At 47.3% G+C, this 10,298-nt stretch overlaps 1 long non-coding RNA gene across 1 annotated transcript; it reads right to left on the bottom strand.

Moving 5' to 3' along the window:
- Window positions 1–4: 4 nt before the first annotated feature.
- LOC148683838 (uncharacterized) lies at window positions 5–3,460 on the bottom strand. The gene is made up of 3 exons (XR_015946577.1): window positions 3,204–3,460; window positions 1,821–2,010; window positions 5–1,564 (listed from the first exon to the last, which is right to left on the bottom strand). It is a non-coding gene; the product is annotated as an uncharacterized LOC148683838 (long non-coding RNA).
- Window positions 3,461–10,298: the final 6,838 nt, after the last annotated feature.

The following is a 10,298-nucleotide window of genomic DNA, read 5'->3' on the forward strand; positions in this document are numbered from 1 at the left end:
TACATTTAAACATATAAATTTAACCAATAAATGAACCTATAGTTATCAGCTATGTTCCCAATTTCCCTTTTAATCATACACCTTTATTTCTTCCCCTATATCTCCTCCTCCCATGGTAGACTTCTACTTATCTCCATCTCAGGTTCTTTAGTTAATATACTCTGGTACTGCTTCCCCTCAATCCTATGTAAATATATCCTATAATTCTCAAATTATAGGATATATTTACTTTTTAACCTTAATCTTAACTTTTTAACCCAGCATTCTGTATTTTCTGATACTGTATAGGTTGGTTAGAGAGGCTGGTTAGAAAGGGTCTCTCTTTCTGGAACAGTGCAGAAGGGGGAAAGTCTCTATTGCCACAGGATAACTGAGGGAGCTTTGTGTACACACAAACAGCAGAATCTTCTCAAAACATTGTTTGAATAAAATGTGGACTCCATCGATGTTGCATTGCCTTTCTTTCTGAATGCAGAGTGAGCCTCCCTCCTCAGACTATGTTAAGCGATAGCAAGGGTGAATGCTTGCAGGGGTCAGCAACCTTTTTCAGCCGTGGGCCGGTCCACTGTCCCCCAGACCATGCGGTGGGCCGGACTATATTTTTTTGGGGGGGGGGGAATGAACAAATTCCTATGCCCCACAAATAACCCAGAGATGCATTTTAAACAAAAGCACACATTATACTCATGTAAAAACACCAGGCAGGCCCCACAAATAACCCAGAGATGCGTTTTAAATAAAAATACACATTCTACTCATGTAAAAACACACTGATTCCCGGACCATCCGCAGGCCGGATTGAGAAGGCGATTGGACCACATCCAGCCCACGGGCCTTAGGTTGCCTGCCCCTGATTCTAGGCATGAGCAGGGCACATTACCTTCACTGCTGATTTATCACAGCCAGCTCTCGCTGTTTTCAGGTCAACTGAAATGTCTTCCTGGCAGGCTTGGACTCCAGAACACCCCCCTTTTAGAAAGGGAACCGCTGGTGGGAATTTACATGCGGCTTGCTTAAAAGCAAGCACAATTCTAGGGTATCCAGCAATCCGTCACACTCTGGTGTGACCAAGATACAGAAAACAGGCAGAATGGGGCGTTGCAGCCTGAAACAGGCTGGTTTACAATGGCTGGTGTCACCAGGGGGCAGATTTAGCACCCACTTCAGTGGTGTGTCGTGAAGCGAACCCCAATACTTCCTTCTGTATGCTTGGTCACTTCACTGGGAAAAAACAAAATTCAGCACTTTTTCGACATTCATTTATCAGATTTGTTTGTTTTTAATGCCTCCCTCCGATGTGCAATTCTCAGGACGGTTTATACATGTAAATGTAGAAAGAAAATACCAAAAGCAGATGCAAAATTATTATTATTATTTATATTAAAAAAACTGGAAGGGGAAAAGCACAGTGGCAAAAGCCTTCTGGGGTGAGAGGTCTCTTTCCTTGGTGATGGAGAGTCCTTGGTGCTTGACATAGGCAGCTGGTGAGCTTCCATAGGGAGAAAGTTCCATAAGAGGGCAGACTCTCTCCCCAGGGATACCATGACTATGATGATAGTGAAACCTACAGAGAGAGAGGTAGCGCCAGGAGAGTTAGCAGGATCACACTCCTCCATCCATAGGTTGGCCAAGGCACTGTGCCAAAACCAGGCCTGAAGTTGAAGGACAACCAATTCACCCAATTGCCTTGCCCAAGAAGGTGATATTCTGTAACTGTCTGGTAGCTGTTAGAATCTCTGAAGTCCACCCAGGGAGTGGCCTCACACAGCCACCTTTTTCAAGGCAGTCGGGACTGGCCCCTTTCACAGTGAGGCACTTACCTGGACCCAGGCACCTTGCTAAAAACAAAAGCCAAGGTGAGCCAAAGATGTGGTTGGGCCACACCTTCTCCAAGCACTTAATCCACCTTCTCAGACCACTGGCCTTCCACAGCATCCAGGGATGGGGAATCTGTGGCCATAAACATAAAACTAGATGGTGCTCTGGTTGCAACCAGTGGTCTGGACTTATCTGTAGAAACAGCAGCATCTGGAGTCAAGATAGATACGGAGTATTTTATCCTCAAACTGCTTAGCAATCATGGCATCGTATGCCTTTATAGGGAAGGGCAAAGCTTGTCCTGGAGTCCTGATAATGGACAGCCCAGCCCAGCCTTCACGGACCAGGCTCTGGCAGACGTCCTCCCCATCCACGCACAAACACCCCACCCATCCTAATGACAGAACTAGTCCTGGGAATCATAATTAGACTTCTGCAGCTCATATCAAATGTTCAAAGCCCTTTGCCTCCCTCATTGTGGCGCAAGAGCCCCACAAAGTAGGTCGACTTTGTTCTTCTCACATTGTAGAAAGGGTGTCTGAGGCTGATCAGATGGCGGCTTGCCCAAGGTCTCCTAGCAGATTTGTGACAGTGATACAGGATTGGTGCTGTCACCTGGCATCCTTGGACCATTACCAGGGCCCAGGCAAGACCCACTGCTGGTGCTCTCCCTGGAATGCCTAAAATTCTGGCCCTGTGCTCTGAGTGGCCCCAGGGAGCTGGTCCAGTTTCCCACAATGCTCCTCACCTGGCATTGCATCTAGGACAGGCATCCCCAAACTTTGGCCCTCCAGATGTTTTGGACTACAATTCCCATCTTCCCTGACCACTGGTCCTGTTAGCTAGGGATCATGGGAGTTGTAGGTCAAAACATCTGGAGGGCCGCAGTTTGGGGATGCCTGATCTAGGACGACAGCCACCCCACCCAAATAAGTTTTTCCCGGGACCCGAGAAAGAGAGGAAGGGACCCACTATGGCCCCCCTCAAACCAGGGACTCCCCATTTCCCCTTCAAAATCCAATTTACTACACATAGCTCTCTTTCGGGCAATTAAAAGCCTTCCAATTCCACCACCTGAAAGTGTGTCTTCCTGAGAGCTGGCCTCACAATGGGTTAACTTCGGAGGCAGTGTTGGTATTAATGACTGTTGCATATCAAACACACAGTTGCCTGGAGTGTGTAGGAGGTCAGTGGGGGAAATGAGTTCTGACGCAATAAGGCAGGAAGAATTCTTTTGGCTCTTGCACAACCATGCTGGAACCATTTCCGTATTACGGAGAAGTGTTATAAATGTATCATTATGTAAATCCTCCGAGTCAGACAATCACTACCAGAAAGAAAAGAGGGAAAGGGCTGTGGGGGTGGAATTGTTGCCTGCTGCTCACCTCTTGCCGGACGATTCCCAATTGTGTGATTGTTTTGGCAGCGTCACAGCCAGCATCATAAAAGTGAACTCGCCCGGCGTGTTCAAGAGCTCAGGTGTCAGGTTCCGGAGACAGGCAAATTGCACCTGTACTTCATAGAGCAGGTCTGCGGGAGGTACGGGGGATGCCATAGCTCAGTGGCAAACCACATTCTTGGCATGTGTCCAGTCCTCTGCATCTTTCAGAAGGCCTTTGCTCTTAAACCCTGGAGAGCCCAAGCGGCAATCTGTAGAACACTATCTTCTATTGGAAGGGCAGTCCGGGTTCGATGGCGTAGGCACCCAGAGCGGCAACCCGCTACACAGCGTGCATGGGCAGTGTCGCTACGTACGACGCATGCGTTGCTACGTAGTGACACTGCACATGCGCGCTGCATAGCAGGTTGCCGGCAGTGGCGCTCCAGCACCGTGATCCTCTGCTGGAGCGGCACCGCCGGCAAACCGCGACCAAGCCATGGAGCAAGTTTTTTTACCAGGTGGCTTGGGAGGCGCCGTTGCCCTCCCGCCCAGTAAAAAGCCTCGCTCCGCAGCTTGCTCGCTCACCTGCTCGGCGAGGCGAGGGGCGCACCAAGTGTCACCCCCCCCCCTCCAGGGTGGCACCCAGGGCGGCCCGCCCCCAAAAACGCTACGCCCCTGTCCGGGTTCAGGTCTGGCATATAAAGAAAGAAGCTAAGAAGGGTGAGCAGGAGACTTGAAGTTGCCCATCAAGTCAAGGCTGGCTCAAGATATTTTGCTGCCTGACGCCAAGGACAATACACCCGTGTCCCATGTGTGGAAAGAGAGCGCACTGGAAGTTGAACCCTCCCCATGATGAGACAGTGTCCTCCATCACATGTGAGGTCAGTGGGCTACCATAAGAGGGTCAGTGTGGAGCACACACACAGAGCTCAGTCCTCCCACCCCACCCCCCACACTGATAATTTTACTATTTATACCCCAGACTTCTTACTGGGTTGCCCCAGCCACTCTGGGCAGCTACCAACATATATTAAAGCACAATAAAACATTACAAAAAAATCCCTATACAGGATTGCCTTCAGATGGCTCGGGGGTCAGATAACTGCATACCCTCCAACATTTCTCTGATGAAAATAGGGACGTTCTAAGGAAAAGCAGGACATTCCAGCATCAGATCAGAAACAGGGACGGCTTCTCTAAATCAGGGAAGTCACTAGAAAATAGGGACACTTAGGAGGGTCTGCAATCTGTATGGGGGGGAGAAATCCTCCAGAAAATTCATCAACATGTTAGTGCACAGTTCTCCTTATAAACACTTTTTTTTTAATGGAGCTTTGCCTGAAGTACATTTCTGCAAGAATGTTTCTCTATTGATTTTGTGGGTATTACTTATCATGATAGGTGCCTTGCTGTGCCATGCACACTTTCACCTACTACAGGGATGGGGGGTGGGGTGGGGTGGTTTCAGCCCCACCCCTGCCTTAATACAGCCGTACCTTGGAAGTCGAACGAAATCTGTTCTAGAAGTCCGTTTGACTTCCAAAACGTTTGGGAACCAAAGCGCGGCTTCTGATTGGCTGCAGGAAGCTCCTGCAACCAATCAGGAACAATGGAAGCCCCGTCAGATGTTCGGGTTCTAAAGAATGTTCACAAACCGGAACACTCACTTCTGGGTTTGTGGTGTTCGGGAGCCAAAACGTCCAAGTACTAAGGCCTTTGGGATTGAAGGTATGACTGTAAATGCATTTTTGTAGACATTGGTGGGTTGGGGAACTTTGAAGAAGTGTAAATTTTAAAGGGGAGCTGTGGTTTGGTTTTGCATATTGGCCGAGAAGTGTGGATTAGGGTAGCTTCCCATTAAAATGCCAACAAAATTTAATTTCTCCTGCCCCTCCATTCCTGGACTACCATTCAACATATCAGTCCATGAATTTGAGAACAGCTACATTTCCTATCAGCTTATGACATACCCTCCAACATTTCTCTGATGTCCTAAGGATAAGCGGGACATTCCAGGACATTCCTGCTTCTGTAAATCCAGGAATGTACCTGGAAAATAGGGACCCTCAGAGGGTCTGTTATGAATGTTGATAATTCTCTACTCCCACTATGAAAGCTAAACCCATGACTCAGCACTAAAATTCTGATTAGGAGAATCCTAAATTCATTTTTAAAGAAAATCTGAGTTGGGAAAACATTGCTTAAAGCTTCCCCCCTCTCCCCATTACATTTCACTGTGTCCTATTCCAGAAGGAAGTGCATTCCAGTTCTAGGTTTTCTTCGGTAGAGAAGATTGCAATGGAGTGGCAGCTGGCATCATGTAAGGAACCCTTGGCCCCTGGTGGAATCCTGCACCAGGGCAAGATCCCCTTCTGGAACAGATTCCCTGCAATCAGGAGAAGTGAAGCAGAGAAGCTGGTTTAATCTAAAAGAGTCACTTTGGGCCCCAGGGATGAGGGACCTTGAGAGAAACTCATCTTAAAACAGGGTGTTACTAGTTCTGGGATGCTGATGGTGTGCTAAGCATCCATTCTACAGCTCTTCTTCCTACGCAGTCGCTCTGACTAAGAAGGTTCAGCAAAGGGCCAAGGAGAGAGGAGACTCGGTGGGGCATGAGTCATATATGCTGGCTTTGGCAGCTAACAACTTTCCTATGATTGCATTTGGGCAAAACGAATGTTTTTGTGCTCCAGTTGCCAGATGAATAGGAAAAGTAATTCTGCCTTCTGCTGTGCCGTGCATGTGAAAATAATTGTTCTGTGAAGGTATGTGGTACCTGAAACCACGTACACAATACATAGTATCTGCAAACAGATCCGGTGCTCATTTTCTTGTCTGTTTGGTTGCTTAATGACTTCTATCCATTCCTCTCCTCCTACCATAATAGTGCTCCTTATCCCTGCACGCACATACACACCCAAACCCCCCACTACATCCTGATTTTTGCACGAGTTCACTTACTAAGTTTGTAACAAAAGCACGAGCAAGTCCCAGCATCAAGGTGATGTAGACTAATTTCAAAACAGATTTGCTGATGTTCGAACCTTCTTAAAATCCTCAACCCCCAACCTTGAAATCTTGCTCCTATGTAATCCCTAACTTTGTAGGGTTGGCTGTGGTTATTTAGTGGTGACGTAGGGGTACTCTGTGCATGCTCAAGGGCACAGTCATCTTTATTATTAGTTTATTCAGTTCCCAGGCTTTGCTTCTGGAGCTGAGACCCTCTCTGCCTCCAATAAAAAAAACCCTTCTGGGGTTTTGATGAGCTAACTTGGGACGTTTGTTTGGGGAGCTGAACTGGGAGCCTCGCCAGTTTTATTATTCAGAAATAGCTCCTTTGTACTCTTCACTATACTGTAACTTGTTGCGTACTTTCCCCCTATAATGAGTTCAAAGTGAGGGGTGAGGGAAGGAAATATCCACAATATGGAATGTTATCTGAATACGAAATCAGGGTTTACAGCAAACAATTTTAAAAAGGGTGGGGGTTGTTGTGAAAATGGGCAGGAAGAGAGGATGGAACCCATTGGCTGGAGGAATCGCCCAGAGGAATCATGGTCTGAATGCCCAGGGTTTAATTCAAGGTGACAAATGTCTCCCCAAATAGTTCAGGTACAGGAAGCAGTGAATAGCTATAACCAGGACTAGATCACATAATTGATCACAAGGGGTGCTTCCCATGGGTTCAGACAGATACCTGGTTTGGCACTGCATCTCTGTGGCCAGCCAGATGCCACTGGCTCGTCACAGCATGCCAGAAATAATCTGTCCCCAGGATTTGGCCATCAAACGAATCCTGCCTGAAACACAGAGGGTGGTATTCAATGATAGTACTGCTCAGAGTAGACCCACTCTACATGATTAACTTTGGTTCATTCATTTCAATGAGTCCTGCTCTGTGTAGAATGCAACTTGTTTGTTCCATTTTTAGTTCTAAATGTCATTGATATATCACCCTCAATTAATTTGTTCAACCATTTGTGTGTGTGTGTGTGTGTTTCCTTTTCTCAAAGGAGCACAAGATAAGCCTACATGCTTACATACAACCCTTGAAGGTAGGCTCAAAGATACTGACTGGCCCAGTGTCACTCAGTGAGCTTCATCAATGAAACAGGATTTGAACCTGGGTCTCCCTACTCCTGTTGCAGGGGGAAGGTATGGCCCAATTGCCATCAGAACCAGCCAGCGTGGCCTGTGGTCAGTGATGATGGGAGCTGAGAGACCAACACCAGCTGAAGGGTAACTTCCCTGCCCCTGATCTAAGAAAATGCAGGAGGTACATCACGGACTCAGCAAAGACAAAATATGGAGAAGGCCCTGAATTCAGCATATACAACTGGATTAATTATCATTATCTGTATATGCTGCCCAGCCTCTGATGTGCCTTGAGGTAAAAGGGCATTGCTTAGCTCCTCAGCATTTAAGCTTGAATGATTAAACTCTTGAATTAATTATTATTATTATTATTATTATTATTATTGCTTCCTGCAGGGAAACTAAGCAAGTCAAATGGTAGAGCCAAGAGGTGGGGTCCCAGCGGTTTTGTTGGAAACCGAGAGACAAAAGCCTTGCAGCCTTTGGCTGGCGCTGGTCCAATACACTTTGCCGCCTGAGGTGAAGGACAGCAGTTGAACGTTACTTCAAACCTGGCAATGGGCCAGCACCCGCCATTTTGTTTTTTTCTGGTCAATTGGCAACTCTAAGGCTGAGGTGCTGTACATTCCCTGAGTTTAAGGGCTGTGTGGCCAGGGGATGAGAGAGAAGACCAGGCCCTCCGGACCCAAAAGTGGAATCTGGAAGGAGGGCTAGGAGATGGCTGAGAACAATTAGAGGGTCCTGTTTCTGGTCTAAAAGGGGAAGTAATGGGGTTCCTTGGGAAATTATCAATGGTTTCTTAAACAGAACAATGATATTCTAAAATTCCCAGAGTTCCCCAAGGAGGAGAATTGATAATCAAAGCACTCTGAGAACGGTTTCTCTATGAGGGGAATAGGGGTCTCCTAGCAACTCTCAGTACCCTTAAACTACAGTTCCCAGGATTATTTGAGGGAAGCCATGACTGGCATGACACTGCTTTAAATGTACAGTGTAGAAGGGGCCTATTTCTCTTTCTGTCATAAGTGTTAAACTCTGAGACGGAGGGTGGGTCCTACTTAACCGCCTTCACACATTGAATGAATACATGGAGGAGGCCGTGGGGAGCACGTGAGGTTGCTCCACCTACCACCATCCCTACACACCAACACCTCCGCCCCCTGGCAAACATCTGTTCCGACATTCATTAGCAAGAGATCTCTGCATGCACAGATGCATGTGTGGAGGGCTCCCATGTGCATTCATTCCGGGGATGTGGCAGCAACATGGACTAGGCTTCAAGGACCTGCAAGCCGTTCATTCCTTCACGCAATGTGTGGAGGCAATTGTGTGTAGCAGCCCTTGTCACTTCTCCACAAGTGGAATATCCCATCCCCTTGCTGAGATTTTTTTTATCTCCGCCCCACTCCTCCTCCTCCTCAGGGAGTTGCTGGCACTCTCCCATTTGCCTCTGGTGAAGTTTTATCTGCAAACAACTAAGCAAGCAATAAATTTATCAGTAAACAAATGGCATAGATTGCCTCTCTCTCCCTCCCACCCCCCATCTCCAGCACCAACCCCCAACTCCTATTTCTCTTGTTTATACTGTATACATCCCAGAGGCTCTCACGCTGTCCTAGAAACCTGGCACGTGTTTGATGTCAAAACATATGGAGATCAAAGGCCTGGAGAAAGAGGAGGAACAGCAGAGAGGAAAATTCATATCCAAAGTCTAGATCCTGCCTGGGCACCATTTGTAGCTTGGGGGCAGGGGTGAGGCACAGGTATTGCCTTCACCTGAGAGGGGGGTTTGACCCCAGACCCAACCAGCAGTGCTGGGGCTCAGCTCTGGAACATGCAATAACAGAAAATGCCTTCTGAGCACATGCACATCTCTTGGGTGTTCACAGATCATGACAGAACACGGTCTTTCCAGCTAATTTTGGTCTGTTGTGAATGTGCAACATGCTGGTGCGCACCGCCCAATTGCTCCCCCGCCTCATTCCTCCCTTTGCACAAGATGGATAAACAAAGCCTTGGTTTCTCATTGCATCCAAACCAGGGACTGTGGTTTGTTTGTTTGTTACTCCCTAGAAAGGCAAGCCAACCACAAACCATGGCTTAAGGTTGGCTAATAATTGTGGCTCATTGTGGAGGAGCAAGCCATGATCCCGAGAGGATCTCTTAGCAGCTCTCAACACCCTTAACCAACGACACTTCCCAGCATCATTGTGGGGAAGCCATGACTGCTCCAAGTGGTATGATACAGCTTTATATGTAAAGGGCAGAAGGGACCCAAGTCTCTGAAGACCAAACGCTGAGGACATATCTTTATGTCCTGCTAGTGAACTTCTGCAGGCATCAAGATTGTCCCTGGTAAAAACAGGATGCTGGGCAAGATCCGCCTTTGGTCTGATCCAGCACGGCATTTCTTATGCTTTGGGGTATAACAAGAGAGGACTTCCCAGTGCAACTTGCAGAACCCATCACTTAGGTTCAAAGAGCTGAGCGCTAAACGTGCTTCCATACTTTGGGGGAGCCAGCCTTGTACACAGCAAATGCTTCCTTTTCAGATAGGGAGAGGGGTTTAGTGGACAGAGGAAAAGGGTATGGAAGACATATACATGCGTGACGTTTTTACGCTGTTTGTTATAGCCTTATCAACCCGACCCATCGAGGGTTAACTCAGACTCCGTATTGACTGACTGGACATTGCATGAGGGGAGGGGAATGGTTGAATGTTTAAAGAGAAGGGGCAGCCGTTTTGTGAGTTGAGAGGGTGCTGGGGGAGCGGGAGGGTGAGGGTGGTTGTAAAGAAGATCTAGGAGAGTAGGTTTAGGTTAGGTAGTCATTAGGTTATCTAGTACATGAGAAACAAGGTTATTACCGTTGAAACTAAGCTTGTACAACAAGAATACCTTAAAGCAACCATTACGTTCTTGAGAAATAAAATGTCCATGTCCAGTGTTAAAGTGCCAATCAGAAAATCGTCTGTGTTATTTTCCAGCCAAGGTACATGAAACTC

Source organism: Zootoca vivipara, chromosome 12 (assembly GCF_965207765.1).
Source record: "Zootoca vivipara chromosome 12, rZooViv2.hap1.1, whole genome shotgun sequence".
NCBI lineage: Eukaryota > Metazoa > Chordata > Lepidosauria > Squamata > Lacertidae > Zootoca > Zootoca vivipara.